Source organism: Ambystoma mexicanum, chromosome 2p, assembly GCF_040938575.1.
Source record: "Ambystoma mexicanum isolate Mex_15411 chromosome 2p, UKY_AmexF1_1, whole genome shotgun sequence".
Lineage (NCBI taxonomy): Eukaryota > Metazoa > Chordata > Amphibia > Caudata > Ambystomatidae > Ambystoma > Ambystoma mexicanum.
Genome location: NC_090923.1, coordinates 122132349 through 122152516, shown reverse-complemented (window position 1 = coordinate 122152516; position 20168 = coordinate 122132349).

Here is a 20168-nt window from a genome sequence, read left to right as displayed (position 1 = left end):
TCTCTGGGGTGAGTGGGAATATTACTGACTTACTGTGATTGATCTTTAAGCCAGAGAAGTTGCCAAATTTTATTATATCACGATTTACTGGATTTAGGTTTGTTGTCGGGTCTCGTATATAAAGGGCGATGTCATCTGCGTATAGTGAGATTATTAATTTATGGGGACCGAAGGACAGACCTCTTTGTATATGCCTCGCTCGAAGATCTGAGGCGAGGGGCTCCATCACCAGTGCGAAGAGCAGGGCGGAAAGTGGGCACCCCTGCCTTGTTCCTCTCTGGAGATTGATTGACATCGATCTGGTTTTCCCTAGGATGATGTGGGAGCGGGGTTGATTATAGAGTAGGGCTGTTAGTTGGAGGAACCGTTTGCCGAGGCCCAGTCTCTGAAGAATCTCAAAGAGAAATGGCCATTCAATGGAATCAAACACCTTTTCGGCGTCCAATAGGACCGCCACCGCTTGGTGTGAGGGATCTAGTGCCTCCATGACTCCGAACATGCATATTATGCCGAACGTGGTATTGCGGCCTGGCACAAATCCGGCTTGGTCTGCTAGTACCTATGCGGGCATAAGGGGAATGAGTCTGGAAGCCAGGATCTTGGCCAATATTTTGTTATCTAAATTGATCAGAGATATTGGCCTGTATGAGCCGCATTCTTCTGGGGGTTTGCCGACTTTGGGCCTCATTCCGGGTTTGGAGCTAACCATGGAGTAATTAGCTCAATGGTTGCCTCCGAAACCATCCCAAATCCGGCATGGTGAATGGAGTAATTACCGGTCCATTCCAGGGTTGGAGGGACCGGTAATTCCCCATTCACCTTTTGCCCTTCCCCATTCCCATTTCTGCCCCATAGGGCTCAATGGGAATGGGGAAGGAGGTGATTACGGCACCGTAAATTACGGTACCGTAATTACCTCCGAGGTACCTTTGCGGGTCCCGTACTTAACTCCTGCTAAAAGCAGGAGGTAAGGAAGGACCCGCAAAGGGAACTCGGAATACAGAGGTAAGGGATTACCGGCATCGGCACCCTTACCGGTGCCGGTAATCCCTTACCTCCAACCTCGTAATGACCCCCTTTGTGTAGCAATATCATGTTAGCCTCTCTGAGGGTCGGGGGGGAGTAATCCGCTTTCGAGTGCCTCCTCATAGACTTGTTGTAATAATGGGGCGAGAATGGGTGCGAACGCTTTGTAGAACTCGCCTTTCAGCCCGTCGGGGCCAGGGGCCTTGGTGCTTGGTAGGCCTTTAATGGCATGGAGAATTTCTTCTGTTGTGATTGGTGCGTGTAGGGGTTCCCTTAGCATGGTGTTTACGCAGTATAGTTCTATTTCTGCTAAATAGTGGGACAGTTCCTCCTGAGTGGCATTGAAGTTGGTTCCATATAAGTTTTGGTAGAAAATACGGAAAGTTTCTGCTATTTCTTTTTCGGTGTGCACTAGGGTGCCCTGGAGGTTTCGGATCTGCTCGATCAGCGTAGGTTTACGGTCCCCTGCTATCAGCCTTGCCAGAAGGGCGCCCGGTTTCTGTCCCTCTCCATTTTGGCGGACTCGGTGGCCGTGTGATAGGAATTTCAATTCTCTGTCTGCAGCCGCTCTGAACTTGTCGAGTTCGGTCTTCAAAGATGCTAGCATCTGTGGTTCTGGCGAGTTTAATTGTAATTGTTCGAGCTCTTTCAGTCTATACTCACTCAGTGACAATTCTCGCCTAATGAGTTTCAAGATGCCTTGTTCTTTGGAGAGACATATCCCTCTGATGTAGCATTTCAGGGATTTCCACAGGGTCCCGATGGATGTCACTGAGCCTTGGTTGATTTCAAGGAACAATATGATTTCTGCACGGAGTTCATCAGCAAAAACCTGATCCTGCAGGGACCAAGGCTTGAACCTCCAGTGCCTCCTCCCTTCTGCTGAGTCTGGTGGGGCATATTCGACTGTGACGGCCGAGTGGTCGGACATGGATATAGGCAGTATTTGGCTATTTGTCCATTGAGCATGACTGTGTGCGGACACAAGAATGTAATCCAGGCGGGAGCTAGTTTGGTGGACCCAGGAGTGGAATGTGTAGTCCCGGGTCTCGTCATGTTGGCGCCTCCAGATGTCTACGAGCCTCCAGATGTCTACGAGGTCATATGCCTTGCAGATCTCTAGGACTTGGAGAGCTGCTTTGGGGGTCGTTGTAGAAGTTGAGTGTGATCTATCCTTCTTAGGGTCGAGAGTGGTGTTCATTTCTCCTGCCCATATGATTGTTGCAGATCTTGTTTCTCCCAGGGCTGTCATTACCCATTCAAAGTTATTATGTCCGTCTCTATTCGGTCTGTAGGAATTTATGATAATAAATTCTATATTTTACAGAATGCCATGAACCAGATGTGACCTCCCCTCTTCATCGCCTTTGGTTGTGAGCAGTTTAAATTTCAGAGTTCTGTTTATTAGGATTGCCACTCCCCTGGCGTACGTGGGGTAGGACGCAAAATACCTGTGCCAGCCCCAGTCTCGTGCCCATCGATTCTCTGTTCCAGGGAGGAGGTGAGTTTCCTGAACCAGGGCGAAGTCTACCTTGTGTCTCTGGAAGTATTGTGTCATTTTCCTGGTTTTGGTCTGATTATTGCCCCCTTTAATGTTCCACGTGGCTAATTTGAATGTTGTGGATAGTTGTATTTTTGATCAGATATTAGCCGAGGTGTCGGATCTGTTTGTCGTGTGATGTCCCAGTTATGTTGTTTTTGAATTCCAGCTTTCTTGGATGAGGGCCGAATTTGGTGCTTCCATTGGGTGCATCCAGGTGGTGGCGGGGGGGGTTGGGGTGCGGACCTCCGGTAAGCACACTTCCATAACGTTAAACAGTTTCCCTCCCAATCGTGGGCAACCCCCAACTCGCCCATCATCTTTCCCCTCCCAACTTCCCTTAACATAACTTAGCTGCGCCTGGGGCGCTAGGTAACTTCAAAGGTCCAGCACACCTTTGACTCCAATGCGATTTTCTGAATCCGGGGGATAATTTTGAGCGTCGCAGAGCAGCCTATTTCTGAGTTTAGATGGGCTTCACGGCGGGTCTCCGTTTGCTCGTTCTCTCCTTTGTGGTCTTGGGTTGTCGAAGTTTTGTTTGCATCCCAGCTTACCGAGGAACAAATTTGCCTCCTCGGGAGTGTTGAAAAATTGTGACTTGCCATCGTGTTGAATTCGAAGTTTGGCTGGGTAAAGCATGGAATACATCAGCTTGTTGTCCTGGAGTCGGCGTTTCACTCCGGTGAATATTCTACGCAGTGCCCGGACAGAAGGGGAGACATTGGGGAAGAATTGGATGTTTTCCCCGTCATACTGCAGGTTTCCTTTCTCCCTTGCAAGGCGGAGGATTGTATCTTGGTCCTTGTAATTGAGCAGTTTTGCTATTATTGGATGAGGGGCTACTCCAGTAATGGGTCGGCTGGTTGGTACCCTGTGGGCTCGCTCCACCACGAATAGGTTGGACAGCGCTGGGCCTCCAAATGTCTCCTTGCATAGGTTTTCAACAAAGTCTTCCATTTTCCTCGTGGTTTGCTGCTCTCTTACCCCAAGTATCCTGATGTTGTTCCGGCGTGACCACCCTTCGAGGTCCTCGTTTTTGGCCATGACAGCTTTCATTTGTGTTTCCAATGTTGTTACTCTGGTGGACATGGAGGACACATTATCTTCTACGTCGGATATTCGTTGTTCGGCAGTGTCAAGCCTGTCCCCATGCTTGTCTAGATGATGTTGTAGCTGGTCGACTTTGGTGGACAGGGAGTCGAGCTTGCTGTCTATGTTGCCGATCCCCGCTTTTAATTCGAAAAGGATTTCTTTAATATCTGTGTCGTGAGCGGGCTCGTCGTCCCTGGGCATGGCCTCTTCCGGGTTCTCTTGCTGCTCGTGTGTTTTCGGGGTTTTAACTATGGATCCAGCCTCAAATGTTAGTTTCTGCTGGGATTTGTCTGATTTCCCCATCTCAGTGGTATCGTTGTGCTCAGGCTGAATGTGTTGGGGTGGTCGCATAAGTTTTCTCCTTGTTTGTCGTCCTCCCGGGTAGGTGCTTGGCAGTCCGTGTGGCCCGCAGCTCGGGTGGATGTGTCTCTGGCGATCCCTTGATCAGCATGCCGTTGTCGCCCTGCCCCCCTATTTTTTTGGGGTTATTAGATGTCCCGGGGGGGCTTCTTCCTGTTCTATGCATCTCTTGGAGCCACCCAGGGAGAGCGCGGGGGGCCAAGCTCCGGCGGCTGGTTTCAGCACTGACGATGTGCTCAGTGCTCTGCCTGTGGTAATGTGGCTGCCCGTCCCCCGAACTGCGGGGAGTGAGGGGGGCCCACCTGGGACTTTGGATGTCGCCTGTTCCTGTCCTCTCACTGCGAGGTGGGGGCTCCCTGGTCACTGCATGGGCGCTAGATTGGACTCGCTGTCTAGCTGCACTGGGGCCTGCTGAGTGTAATAAGGCGTTGGCGCGGGTCTGTTTCTCCCGGCTGACCCGAATGCTGGCAGTGGCCACCCGGCCCACGTGGTCTGGTCCAGGAGGCCGTTGGGGGCTCCCTTGGGGGGGGCTCCCGGGAGGGCCGCTGGTCCTGTTGCGCTGTGTCTTGTGTGATTTCTCCCCGCTTCGGGGAGGTCGAGGGACACAGTTGGAGCGAGCCTCCCGCTCTCCGCGCCGTCTGCTCGCCAAATCGTCACAGCGTCCCCCGGCCACAGTGGTCCCCCGCGTCCCGTCTGGGGATGACCGTCTCACCTCTGGGGGGTTGGATGGCCCCCGAATCAGCTGGGTTCACACGGGGGCAGGGGGGTCGGGTTGTCTCCCCGGTGCCTTGGCTCCCGATGTCAGCGTAGTTGCTGCCGGTTTCGTCACTGCCGATGGGGCTGCAGGATCTGGCCGCCTCCGCAGGTCTCTGAGCGGACTGGGGCCCGCCGGATCTTCCTCGAGCGCAGTCCTCTCGGGCTGCTGCTCTGCGGTTCTGGGCTCCCGCGGGTGGCACCGGGGGGGAGCCGCGGGTCTTATGGCTGCCCTCCCGAGCTATGCCTCCCCACCGCGTGTGATGCTGGCTTTTCCATAGCCTCCCCTCTCCCTGCCTCCACACCAGCAGGCCACCACAGGGGTTTCCCCTATCGTCGGGGGGGGGGTGATGGCTGGTGCGTCTTGTGTTGGGACAACTGTCCCTCTGCTGGGGGGGGTCGGATGGCCCCCGGATCCGCGATTCTGGCAGGATTTATGAGGTGCGCCGACGGAGCTCACACCAGAGCGGCCATCTTGGTCACGCTCTAGCACCCTCTCGAGCTATTTAAAACATATTGAGGGCAGGGGCTGGGTCTACACTGCATAATTAAACTAGGATAATGCTGCAGTGTGGATAAAGTATTAGACCTTTCTGTGATCTTACTGAGTATCTTATTTTCTTCCCCAAAGTTTTTCTGCATTTTGGCTTTAAAATACTCTATGTCAGTAATAGCTGCTTGAGTATTATTAACTGGATACCTATCTACCAGGTTTATCTTAGATAAGTGGGATGCTAGCGATGCAGACTGAGCATGTTCTATTTCTTTCCTTTTCTGCTCAAGGGTGGTAAAGTTAGTTGTATTTTGCCATAATTTAATAGATTTCATTTTGTTTTCATTGTTATTAAATCAAAATTGAATAATGGGCTCAGTGATGTTAGACTTTGTGTTTTGTTCACAATCTAAACTGTGAGTGGATATCTACCCTAATTGTTCTGCGGCCTCAATAAGATCATCCAAAGGTTCAGAACTTTCTGCATCAGAGTCAACTTGGAACATATCCAGCGTTGGTTTAAATTTATTAGTATACTTTATTTTATGTAACTGCCTTGTTTGTTTTTTTAATCAGTCTTTTGCTGGACTGTAGTTTAATTTGATCAGTAGTTGTCAAGATACGTAAACATGTTCTTGAACCTACTTGTAAGCCCTTATAAGAGGATTTTTGATATTTTTTTTTTAGTTGAACAATTTTATTTTTCCCCCTGATTTTGAGGCTCAAAAATACCAAAGGCTGGTTTATCCACTTTCATTAATGGGTCAATATTCAAGGCCTGGGCAGCAGGTTTTAATGCCAAGCTCATACTTTCAATCACAGGCACTTTATCCGCTACACTATGCAGAGCCAGACTCTTGGAGCGTGAAATAGATGTTGGTGAGACTGTTGTAGGGGAAGATATGGACATTCGTCTGGGAGAGTTTTGCAAGTCTATATAAATTGCTTGTAGTTCGACATTTTTGGAATATTGTTTTATAGATGGTTGATCATATAATTTGGTTAACAATTCAGTTTGAAGAGTCAATTTATTGTTTAATGTCTCATACAATTTAGCGAGCGACATTAAGGCAGCATTCATCGCTGACAGTGTTACCTCTACCAAAGGAGCTGGTTCTTTGTTATAAGAATGTCAGGGACCAGAATAACATCTGGACCTGATTGCTCTGTAGGTAAATTATTCGGAGAAGTTTCCTCTGCATCACCCGCTGCTGGAAATGTCTGCATATCCGTTTCAGAGGGTAAAGAGGGATTTTCAATGACTCCAGTGGAAAAGCATTCCACAGTTGATTGCTCTATTGAGTGCACTTGTGCTGTAACAGTTGCTAAATTATGCATGGCCACTGAATTAGTTCCAAGTCTGTTAGTTTTATCTTTTGCAAGTGAATTGGAAACACACTTATTTGCAGTTTGAGATAGATCATTAACAATCTGTTTATCTGGGACACTGGTAGGTTGCTCTATAGCTGTAAATGCATTTGTCATCAAGGTGTCTGAGATTTCATTAAGGTCTTTCATGAAGGAACTTTTTTTTTTTTTTTGTAAAACTACAGCCTAATACATGTTTTATGATAAGGCTTTTGTTACATTCTTCCACGCTTCATCTTTGTTCCTTGTGAGTGCTGCTTGCCTTTGGTTATGATGATGGTTTGGCGACTCTCTGGTCTATGTCCCAGAATTCCTGATTTGGCAACAGCATGTCCATGTAATTTATTACTGCACAGACTAGCTGTATATTTTCGCCTGATAACAGATTTTTCCACCATCTGTCAATATCATTCCTCAACGGAGTGAACTTTTCCAGGTGTATTTTACGCTGAAAGATTGTTCCTGTGCACTCTGTTATGAGGTGTTTGGTGGTTTCAATCCCATCTTTACAGAATCTACAGGAACTGTCCTTTATTTTTGTGTTTTTTTGTCTCTTTAGTGTTTCTTTTGTTCTTAATATGTTTAGTTTCAATCTTAGAAACTGCATACGATGATACTTTGAAGGGCATCGTGTCAGGAATCGAGCTGGCATGTTTAGTTTATTTTCGATTGGCCCTAGACTTGCCATTGATTTGAGTGAATCTCGCATTTCTTTGTTAATTATCCAGGACCATCGTTCAAACTTTTTTTTTGCGATTTGAGGTGTGTTCAACAGTTCTGTATCTTTAATATCAGCTGCGGTTAGGATTTCCATTAGTTTGGAGTTCCATTTAGTTGTCAGATTTATTTGATTTATTTGAGTTCCGGTTTCCATTTTGAAGATCTCATATGCTGGAATTGGGGGGTTCAGATTCATTTTCCTCCATGTTGTAAGCGATTTCCATATAACTTTCGAGTGTAACGAATTCAGTGATAATTCGTGCCTTACTGCGGCAGCATGGACATTTTTGGGTAGATTCAACACTCTACGCCAAAATATGCTTTCCAGCAGGTGCCATGTAGTTTCTGAGATGTTCCACCCAGCTTCCGCTCCGAAGGTTATTGTTGGTACCACTTTTTGTGTATAGAACAATATAACAGGAGCCAACGAGAATTTACCATATTCTCTCTCTAGTTTTGCTCCTTGCAGCGCCAGCCTTTTCATGCGGTTTTTTAGATCTTCAATCCATGGTCCTTCACTGATGGAGTTATTGAAGCGTATTCCTAGATATTTTATGGAAGTTACTTTTTCTATTTTTTCACCGTTTATGGACCATGAAAAGTCCCGGTCTTTTCTGTTACCTTTAGAGCCAATTTCTAGAATCTTGGTTTTGGCCGTGTTTATTTCGAGATCATTCATTGTCAGATAGTTGTACAATTTGCTTAACAATCGTTGCAGTCCGACTTGTGTACGATCCAGTAGTACTAAGTCATCTGCATATGTTATGCAGGAAATTGGTGTATTATTCAGTTTTGGAGGAAATGAGTTGACGTCTCTCAAGTGAATTGGTAGGTCTGCTATAAACAATTTAAATAGCTCTGATGCCAGAGGACACCCTTGTTTTACCCCCTTCTCAGTTTCGATAGTTTCTGACATTTCTCCATTATTGCTTAATCGCACACGTATTGATGTATTAGTATGGAGTGCTATAATAGGTTCAAGTAGGTTGGCCGGACATCCCCATGAGATAAGTTTTTGCCATAGCCTTCTACGATTTATTCCGTCGAAGGCCTGTTTCATATCAATAAAGGCCAGAAACATCCGTTGACCTGCTTTGATGGTTTCCATTTTTAATATGCTTAAGATGCAAAGATTTGCGTCCACTCCGACGCCAGCAGTGAATCCCGTTTGTCTTGGGTCTACAATCATTTCATCATTTGCCCATTTTGCAAGTTTCTTTCTCAAGAATGATCCACAGACCTTACCTATGGTGTCTAAGAGAGCGATTGGACGATAGTTATTTGGATTGTCCCGGTCGCCCTTTTTATGGATTGGCACTACTATGGCTTTTAACCAAGACTTGGGTATTTGTTTGGTTGTGGCGAGTCGAGTAAAGAGAATTTCGATAAAGACTGACCATTCCACAACGTTTTGTTTTAACATTATGTTTGTGATCAGGTCCGGACCTGGCGCCCGGGAATTTTTTAATTTGGATATTGCATGTGCAATTTCATGTGCGTCTATTTTTAAGTCCCAGTCCTTCGTTCTAGTGTTAAGTTCTATTGCTGGTTCCCAATAAGATCTTTTGTATACCTTTGTAAAATGGTCAACCCAAATGTTTCCTGCTAGACCGTTTACAATTGTTGGTTGGAATTTCAGGGATCCAGCATTTAATATTGACCATATGTCTCTGGAGTTTTTCTTTAACATAAGTTTCATTATATTTTCCGCACGATCTTGGTCAATAATTGCTTTCTGTGATCTAACCCAATTCCTATATTGTTTGCGCCGAGCTTTTATACTTACTCGAGCATCACCCGTTTTGTGATTTTTTTTCAGTTTCCTTACGTCACTTCTTAGTACTTTTTTAGCTTCTTGAATCACTTTACTGAAATTATGTTTATGTGTTTTGCTAGTCGTGCTTAGATGGTTTTTTACAAGATTTGATAATAATGGAGCATATTCACATGTACCTTGGTCCTCTTTTCTACAAAATGTTTCAGTAACTTGTCGTATCAGCGGGCCAGTTATTCTCAGTCTGTTGCCAGTCGGGTTTACAGTTAACTGGGCTATTTTTGGCTCGCTCATGTTCCAAAAAACCCGCCAATTTAGACGTATCATCTCGTGATCACTCTTTCTTGTTGTGATCACTTCTATGTCAATTAGTTTTCCGTACATCTCTGCTGACGTCCAGATATAATCTAGGGTTTTGGCTGCACCTTTGAAGATACCTCTCCAAGTGCATTTTGCCGGAATGTCTCCTTTGATGTTTCCATTAATCATTCCCAGATCTCGATTTGACATCATATTTTGCCAAGCATTTGCTCTTTTACATAATTGGTTTTTTGGAATTCTTAGATTAGTTTCTGAAGTTTGGTCCCATTTAAACCATGCACAATTCAAGTCTCCACAGCAGATGATCCATACTTTCCTATGGTTTAGGATGACATTATCTATGAGCTCCAGCACTGACTTTATGAATTTGTCAGTTGCAATTTTAGCTGGATTCCAGTAGCAGTTAATAATTAACATGTATTCACATTGCTCTTTGGTTGGCAGATGGTATTTTATTAGTGTACCTTGGACAAAGGGATTTGGGTTATGGGATTGTACTGGTGTCCATCTTTCGTTAATTCGAATCATCGTCAAAAGTCCCGAGAAGGGATGACCGGTTCTGTTTTTTCCAGCAGGATTAAAGAATATGCTAAAACCATCTTTTGATGGTTTATTGCGTAGCCAAGTTTCCTGCAAGCAAATGAATATTGTTTTTTCGGACGAGACAGGAAATTCTTCAAACAAATGTGTAAAGCCTCGTGTATTCCACGATAAGAGGTTTCCTTGTCCCTCTTGTCTTTTCAATCATTGCTAATTTGGCTGTCTTTGTAATCCTTGCTTTGTTTGAATATCGGCTAATGAATGACGTAGTGCGTTGATTTTGGATTCCATTGTTAGGGTGTCCTGCTCGTCATATTGGCTTCTTTCCTGCTCAGTGCTTTCTGGAGGTTCTACCATCAAGTCAAAGCCAAATGCCAGAAGTTCGTCTGAGGCATGTAGAATTGTGGATCGCACTGCATTTGAAATAATATGCAGTAGCACCTGATCGGTGGAGTTTTCAGAAGCATATTCCACTATTTTAATGTCATCCGTATGAATGGTCCGTAAGGAGGGTATGCATTGGAATAGTTTCAGCACATTTGTCCGATTTAAATTCATCTCGTGTTCGTCTGTATGAATGTTTTGAAGTCGAAGCTTCATGATTTGGTTGCCATTTTTCTTTTTCTGATACTGTTGTGTTTTTGATTTATAATGCACAATTTGTTTCCTTTGGTTTATTGTTAATTTTGGATTTAATTTGTTTGCAGCTTGTGCTAATATTCCTTCTTTCTCTAAATTTGATTTTCCCATCATTTGAGGCTTAGTATTATTTTCATTGGTTCTTCGAATTGGAACACTTTTTGGGAAATTTTGTTTTTGTTGATCCTCGTCTTGCCATGCGTTTTCAAACACGGCTACGTCATCATTTCTATCGCTATTATGCGAATATGTTGACAAGTTACAAAGCTCTATTGACGAGGTTGAGATGATTTGTGCTGTGCTTGTTCCTGAAGTATCTCCCCGCATACGTTTCCTACATGGGCTCCTCTTTTCGGTGTTTTTGGCGATGGCTTGATTTTCTGATGTTGTTAGTTTTCGAATTTCCTTCTCCGCTCGTGCGAATATTGCTGGTCGAGTTGGTAATGGCATATTCCTTATAAATTTTTTTGTATTTGCGGATCTTTTCCACTTGTTTCTAACTAGGGTGCTTGCGGAAAAGAGTGGGATCTTGGGGACATCGTTTGTTGTGTTGTCTTTGGATTGATTTTTTGAGGCTTTTGTTGGTTCATCATGTACGCCAGTGAAGATTTTGAAGGCTGATTGTTTGGCAACTTCTCCAAGAGAGATCTGAGGGAGATCTGGAAGTGTTTCTGTCATCAACTCTTGTTGTTTTTTCTTTTGCCGGCTATTTGTCCTGTTCTGTAATAACTCTAAGGTCGGTTGGTCGCAACTAGGTGCACGTACGTTTAGTTGTGACTTATCGTTTTTGGCTCTTGTTTCCTGAAACTTTCCCTGTACTTCTAGTGGAGTTACTGAAGTAGACTGATATCGTTCGTGTCTCATCCATTTCACCGCTTCTAGCAGTCCTGTGGACAAGTTGTCATTGTCACAGTGATATCTTGCTGCTAGGTCGCCAAGGCGCATTTGCAAATTAGCAGATACGTCTGCCTCTTTCTCCATTTTGCTCTGGATAAAAGATGTAAAACCAGACAATTTTTCTATTTTTTCCATTAGGATAGTTAGCATTGCGCCTTGGTCTTTAATGGTTTCATTTAGAGATTCATATAATTTTACGAAGGGGATCATAGCTAAAGATGATGCTGCTAGTACATTGTTATGTATTTGCATGGCAGCCGCTGCTGAAAGGCTTGGTTTCGTGGCTGCCTCGCTAGAGTCCCTCCTCGGCGTTGTTTGTAGATTAAATGAATCTACATTCGTGTGAGTCAAGAGAGTGTTCAATTCCATGGGTTGTCGTTGTTTCGACTTTTCCAGGACAGGTGTCCTTGCGTGCCATCTTGGGGTGCTTACTTTGTTTACTTGTTTGTCGCTATTTTCATTGGTGTTTAGGGATTGATGAGTTTTGTTGGATGTTCCATTTGATTTAGAAGGATCCTTGTTTATTATGTTTTTTGATCCCGGAGGGGTCGACCTTTGAGAGTTTATTTTCCCTAGGCGTACAGCAAGTTGTGAGATAGCGTCCACTGTTGCTTCGTCCAACATTTCGAATCCCTGTTCAGATCCATTTATCAAGGCACTTTTCAGATTAGTTTTATCTTGTGTGGAGATGGTGTTGACATTTGACACTAGTTTACTATTAGCATAGTTAGAGGTTTTTCCACGTTCCATTTGATTATTGTGCTCCTTAGAGTTTTGAGATTGAGTCTCAAATGGTTGAGTTATTTGCTTTATGTTCATTGTTTGTGTGTTTTGAGAGATCTCCGTTATTGACTCAGGGTGTAATATTTCTAATAAGTCTACGTCAGGGATTTCAAAGGGGGTGACAAAGTCTTCTATGCATTCAACACTGTGAGTTTTATCAGCCTCGCTGATGTCGTGCGGGAACGGCACTAGGTCGGACAAGGACAATGGTGCCTTAAATTTATTCCCGCTTTCCTTAGGTAAATCTTTTGATGTAATTAAGTCAGTGACACTCTCCGAGTGTGGAATTGTTTCAAGCATTTTTTGCTGATTCGTGTCTCTGTCTTTTACATGCATTTCGCTCTGTTGTAAGTGGCCATTTGGTGGAGTGGCTTCAATATTTCTCTCATCATCCGACGGAGCAGAGTCTATTTGAAAAGGTAAGGGTAAGGGGAGTTGCTCACCACATCCTATTGTGTCACTGCCAGTCACCATGGAGTCTATTTCGAGGTCTACAGCCGTTTCCCCGACTACATGAGTGATGGCTTTTTGGATTTCTGCGCCTGCCTTTGCTAGCGACCAAGGATTTGTTTGTCGTCGCTGTTGTATAGTTTTATAGTTGTATAGGAACTTTTTGTTAAAGAAGAATTTACAAAGTTGAACAGTTTTCATCCAACATGATTTTTGTGGCCAAAGGAAGGCATAAATAACTGTTAGGCCCTGAGACATTTGTGATACCAGTGAAGAATCCAGGGGAAGGGAATCACCCTGTGGAATTAAGGTCTTTTACATTTCTGGAGAACATTTACTATGGAGCTGTAATATTTTTATTTGAGACCACATTTTGCAGATACCAAGTTAAAGACATTTTGCTTGTCACTTTATAATTTTGTTTTAGTGTGAGGGTCAGGATTGAATGTTTGGACACAAGGACAGCTTTTGATTTACGAATCCTGACAAAGGCAGATCCTTCATTTTTGGTTTTAGGTAGGGAAACTCATCTTAAAGGAGGATCAACCTGTTTAAGTTAATAAAAGTCTTTAACCAAAAGCATGAGCACTTTGTGTCCGGCTTTCATTTCTGACTCCTCACATATGCCTATCGCTGGTTGTAGCCACGCTGCTTGTGTGCGCCCTGGGCCACCATAAGAAGTATTAGGGATATATTTCTGTGGCACAGATATTTGAACTTATTAGGTTTACTGGGTGTTTCCATTGAATTCCTGGCACTCCAAATGATAGCATGGCCACAGCAGTCAAAGTAACTCTTCAAAAGATGAGAGCTGGGTTAAAGGTACAATAAATACTTTTATTTATCACACAATAAGGGAATGTTCCTACAATATTTCTGTAACAATAGGTTATATTTAAAAGTGTCCTACATGTAAGGCTGCAAACCAATTGGCCCCACGGGGAGGACTGAATGCCTGCAAGGCACTGCTCGGTTTTTGGAACAGACTGGAAGGTTATTCTGGGAGATTGCTCTGGGGCTGAAGGGGGACATCAATGTTGGGAGGAAGGGAAGCCAGAGCGAGTTTGGTGGTCAATTTTGATAATGAGGGTCCTTTCTTCAATGTTATCTGGGCAATTTTAGATGCAAAGATTTTTGGGGGAACATGGAGGGAATAGAGAATGGTCTGGAGGATGAAGATTTATTTGGCCAGGTTTTAGGAGATGTTGGACCATTTCTTATTAAGTATTGCTTATACATGGGGGGGCATGGCTTGAGAGCCATGGAGTAGGACGTGCTTTGTGCTGGGCTTCGGCTGATCCGACAGTGAATTGCAGAATTACGCTTTAAAAAGGACATTTGTGCCGGGAAATTGAATGCTCGAGCGTTGGAATACATGGACGGGGTGTATCCTGAACAGTGAGTCATCTGGGCTCGTACATCAAGAGATACATTGATTTCATTAGGAGCGGCCGCGAGGATACTTTCTTGCCAAGATGGCGGCGAACAATGGAGAAGCGGTCGCATCTTGGTAGGGATACTTATACTCCTTGACTGAGCGGAACGCGGAATAGAAGGCTGCACAGAAGAAACACTGTATGCCGGAAGAGGACCGCGTTTCTAAAGTTAAGCGCCCGGGCCCGAAAGACCGGAGCGGGTGGACACTGTGGCAAGGTAGTCGTGACTAGCCCCACGGGACGACTTGCATCTGCATGCTGCTGTGGCTGGATTCCCGAGGCCCTAGTGAAGCGGAGAGACGGTGACCGCCAGTTCCCGACGGGAACAATGTATCTTTTGGTCCCGAACTGACGGGATGGTGTTGAAATAACCTTGTGCCGGCTGAGAGCGTCCCTGCAGAGACACCTTGAAGACAGTGGAGCTGCGTGTGCAGGCGCGCCTCCCAGTGCCTTCTTGAAACAACAGTGCCTGCACACATATACAAACTGAACGGGTCGCTGAACGAAGCAGACAGCGGGCACGCCCGCGAGCAGAGAGCCCTTGGCAGGGCAGATTTCTGTGGATCGCACTGAAGTGTGCAGTGCGAGCGCCGGGTGGCACCGAAAATACAACGAGCGGCAGGGCTTGGGCGCTCGTATTTCATAGCAGCACGAACGTGAAATAAACTGGGAGCGGGTCGGCAGCGACTGTGGCGGGGGCCGCGGTCCACAGATTCAGAAGTGCCCAACTCCATAATGTTGTAACATACACGTGCACGTGGCTCTACGAGTGTGCCGGTAAATGCAAACGAAAAGGACCGGTTTAGTGTATATCAACGTACCTCTAAAGTGGCACATAGCACCCACTAAAAAGAACCTAAAACATAATAAGTACACGTGATTGACATTACTGCATGGGGGCACCCAAACACATGTACCTAAGCAACCTGGACTCAGGAGGAGGTGCCAGTTGAAGGGGGAGTTAATAAGAATTATAAGTAAAGAAATAATACGTGAGAGACTACAATCCATCCGAATGACGATTGGGTGCACCATAGCACATGCAAGCCGAAAGACAGCTATCATAGTGACCGAAGGAACAAAGGTGTCGCAATAACAGCTCTGAACTGAAACTGGTCGCAGGTGCAGGGCGGCACCATGTCTGTGAAAGGATTAAGAGCCAAGACCAAACAACCCACAATGGAGGTCTTTACAAAAACACAGAGGACCACCACGACATCGGCTCAGTGCACGGTCGCCACTCCTGCGGAAGAAGCCCCAGATGGAGACAAGCATCAGATCCTGGAGGCCATAACGGAGTTGAGCACAAAATGGGGCTCGGCAATGGCAGACCTACGAACCACCCTAGAGAACAAGATTGACGCGGTAGGAACTGAGCTTTCCTTGCTACGACAAGACGTCAGGGAGCTGGCCGAGAGAACGAGTGGCCTTGAAAGCGCAGTAAAGACCAATACGGACGTTAGCGCTAGCAATGCAAAAGAAGTCCATGTGCTAAAACAGCAGGTCGCTAATCTTGAGAATCGGATGGAAGAACCGGAAGGAAGGGCGAGAAGAAATAACATACGGGTGGTCGGCCTGCCGGAGGGGGATGAAGGCCAAGACCCTACAAACTATGTGTAGAACATGATCCTCCAGGAGATAGGGGCAGGCAAGCTTTCGCAGGGGTTCACAGTTGAGTGAGCACATCGGGCCCTGATGAGAAAACCACAGCCTGGAGCCCTGCCGCGCCCGATAATTGCAAAGATCCTGAATTATAAAGACAGGGAGAAGATCTTGGAGTATTTTCGTAAGGGCGGAACGATAGAGAGAGCATCCACTAACATCACGGCATACCCTGACTACACGATGCTGGTGCAAAGGCAGAGGTACAGTTACGTGGCGGTCAAGAGGAAGCTACGCGCAGCTGGAATCAAGTATATGCTTCTGTACCCTGCAAAGCAAAAGGTCTTGCACAAAGGGAGAGCGTTTTTCTTCGACACCCCAGAGGATGCGGCGTCATGGTTGGACTTGCAGGGCTGTCCGGAGAAGGAGGTGGAGAAAGACCGCCAGGACCATGACAAGTGAGGAGTCTGTATCACGAAAGCGGAGGGATAAAGGGGGTGAGGGTCCTGGTAGGGGGGGGAAAGGATATTTGATTGATTTTTGATGACCTTAGGACTTTAAGACTTTGATGGACTGGAATATAGTGAATGCAATGCATAAGTGAGCTGGATGATAATATTAGTATGGCGTATAATAGCGCACATGAAACTAAGAGCATTAAGCGTAACAACTTTAAACGAATAGGAGCAGCAGGAGCGCGGTTACCTACCCCCAAGAATTTGTAGGAAGGCAGCCAATAGGGCGGCCACACCCTGCTGAGTTGCGAGTACGGGTTTCACCAGAAAGGGCTAGATGCGGGGGTGCCTGGGATCCAGGGATGGAGCTGGGCAACAGTTGGGGAGGGTGTTGTTGGGGATGGGAAGGGAGGCCGGAGGGAGCGGGGAAAGGGTGTTTGGAGTGTTTGTAGTTGTAGGAAGTTTGAATTGGGGAATGAGCTTAGATAGATTAAAGTGGAAGTGGGATCTGGACTGCACCGGTGGGAAGGGAGAGGGGACTCTAAGATGCCATGGGGGAACTTAAAATAATCACGTGGAATGTCAGGAGACACAACAGTTATCTAAAAAGGAATAAGGTCATGTTGTACCTGCGCAGGCAAAAGATAGACATTGCACTGTTGCAAGAGACACATCTTACACGGGAAAAGATGGAGATGGTTGCAAAGAAATGGAAAGGGGTTGTGGTGGGCTCGACATACTCTGCTTATGCTAGGGGAGTGCTCATCTGGGTTGCGCCGCATGTCCCTTTCCAACTATTACAAGAAATGGCGCAAAAGGATGGGAGGATGGTCTTGCTGAGGGGATTAGTGGAGAATAAAGAGATAAGCATAGTAAATACATATGCCCCCAATCAGAGCGCGGCAGTGTATTTCAGAACTTTGTGTACCAATCTTAGTATGTGTATGGGTAGTGCAGTGATCTGTGGTGGGGATTTTAACTGTGTATTAAAACCCCAAGGTAGACAGATCAGATGGCAAAATGGGTAGACCCGCCCCAGCGGCTAAAGTACTGCAGACACTGCTAGACGACTTTGGTCTGGCAGATGTGTGGAGAACGAAATACCCCCGAGAGAGACAGTACTCTCACTATTCCGCCCCTCAGAAGCTGCATACAAGGCTGGACTATATCTTCGCTACGCCCGAGGTAATAACAGATGTTACTCAGATAGACTATAAAGCGAGGGTCCTTTCAGACCACTCGCCCCTGGTCCTCGGGTGGCAATATCGCCCCTAGAAGGCACGGATCCTGACATAGCGCCTCCGAGCAGAGGCACTCAAGGACCCTGTGTTTAGGGAGGACATAAGGGAGGAACACACAAACTACTTTGAGACGAATACGGGTAGCGTTGACTCTGCCAGTACATTATGGGAAGCCTTCAAGGTGGTGATGCGAAGGGTGGCCATAGCAAAATCAAAAGGCCTGCAGGGTGGAGTTTTGGCTGACCTGCAAAGAACGGAAAAGGAACTGGAAAAGGCTTTACAGAGAGGAAGTGTAGACATGGAGCTGGTACTTCAGCTACAGCAGACATGTGCGGAACGATGGGAAAGACTATGCAACCTCAATTACAAAAAGTATATAGAGAGGCAGCTGCGGGAGGGGATAAAACAGGACGGCTTTTGGCATGGTTATACAAGAGCGAAACTCCCAGACCCAGAACGATAATGAGAGAAGATGGTAATGTAGTGGATACCCAAGAGGGAGTTAACCAGGAGTTTGCGGATTCTTACAAGTTACTATGTGGGGATGAAGAGAGGAGTAGCCATGAGGAGACACTGGAAGACATAGGACTGCCTATGATAGGTGATGAGGAAAGAGAGGAGCTTGATGCACCAATTACTTTGGAGGAGTTAGAAGAAGTGGTGAGACAGCTGCCTACTAGTAAGACTCCGGATACCGCTTCCCAAACCCAGCAAGCCTGGGCATAGCTGTGGCTCATACAGACCTTTGTCAATGTTGAACCAGGACAGCAAGATACTGACGGCTGTCTTGGCAAACAGATTACGAAGAGTTATCGGCAAACTTATACACCCAGATCAGACGGGCTATGTCCCGAATAGAAATATAACTCATAATCATAGGCGACTCCACCGAGTTGTTGAATGGGGAAGTAACAATGAGGGAGGGATGGCGATTGTGTCCTTGGACTCGGTAGAGGCGTTTGATTCGGTCAAGTGGCCGTGGCTGCTGGCGGCCCTAGCGGGATATGGGATGGGACCTGGATATATAAGATGGGCGAAGATGCTGTATAGTGAACCACTGGCTAGAGTTAGAACGGGATCAGTGATATCCAAGAGGTAGCAACTCCGTAGAGGCACCAGGCAGGGGTGCCCATGGTCCCCTAGGCTTTATATACTAGCCCTGGAGCCTCTAGCAATATGCCTTAGACAACAATACGACACTGTAGGTATCGAGGTGGGGGGGAACGACACTTGATCTCCTTATATGCGGATGATCTGTTGCTGTACCTGAGGCACCCGGAAGAGAATCTCCAGTACATCCTTGAGGTGATGGAGAGGTATGCTGGGTTATCTGGGATAGCGGTGAATTCTCAAAAGTCTAGTATTTTTCCGTTAGGTAGCTACAAGGGAACCACTGTGAGACGGTTACCGGTGTTACAAATACCATGGGCGATTAATACATTCGGGTACCTGGGGATAGACGTGTACCATACGGTTGAAGAAGAACATAAGCACAGTACTGAGGTGGCCATTGAGAAAATTGAGAGGTGCATGAAATTTTGGGTGAAGTTGCCCTTGGCAATAATGGGACGCAGTGCAATGCTGAAGATGATGGTCTTACCTAGGCTCCTGCATTATTTTGGGGACATCCCATACATGATACCTAAGAAGTTTTTTTCTAAACTGAACAGCATGTGTAGGGATTTTCTGTGGCATGGTACCCGGAATAGAGTAGCACTATGGAAGCTGCAGAACTTCTATGAAAAAGGGGGAATAAAACTGCCTAACTATGAAGTTTATTATGTAGCTAGCCAGCTGCAATATGTTGCTAAATGGCTCTCAGATGAAGCGACCCCTGAATCCAGGTTGTTCGGACATGATTGCGCCCCATTTTATTTGAAAGAGATGATCTGGCTGCCCAAGACCGAAATGAGAGAGCGCCCCAGGATGATGGTGCGTGGGTGGAATATGTGGCGCCGGGCATGCCGGATGATGGGAGACCCATTCCCTTGTTCCCCGCAGATACCACTAGTTGCACTGGTAGTAGAAGATAAGCAGCTGAGGATGACAATCAGGAACCACTGGAAATTGGTGGGGCTGGCAACGTTAGGAGATATTTGGCGAGAGGGGACTATTATAGATTTTGAAGCGCTGGGAGAGGAAGCGGGGTTACACACGGGCCAGTATATCACACATCACAGAATGGTGCAGAAAATCAGGAAAGCATGGCCCGAAACAGTACTGGAAGAAGAACCGGATGCTATCATAGATGCAATATATGATATATCGGAGGGGGGGCATGAGATCTCCAGACTGTACGAGATGGTGATGTTTAAGTTTGGGAAGGATCTAACACAATTGAGACTGGATTGGGAAACGGAAGCAGGAGCCCCAATTGAGGATGGGATCTGGGAACGTGCCCTGGGGTATCATAAAAAGGTGTCACGAAATGCAAGGTTGAAACAGATACAACTGTATATTATTCACAGGGCATATATGACACCTCATAGGATATCTAGATTTGAAAATGCAGGACGACAAGCATGTCCCAAATGTGATGAAGAAAAGGCTGACATGGTACACATGTTCTGGTCATGCCCAGTAATTGAGCGTTTCTGGGGGGAAGTAGCGCAGAAATTAGGGGAAAAGGGGGTTAAGATTGTTATAGACACACCCTGGGCCTGCTTGTTGGGGGGGTT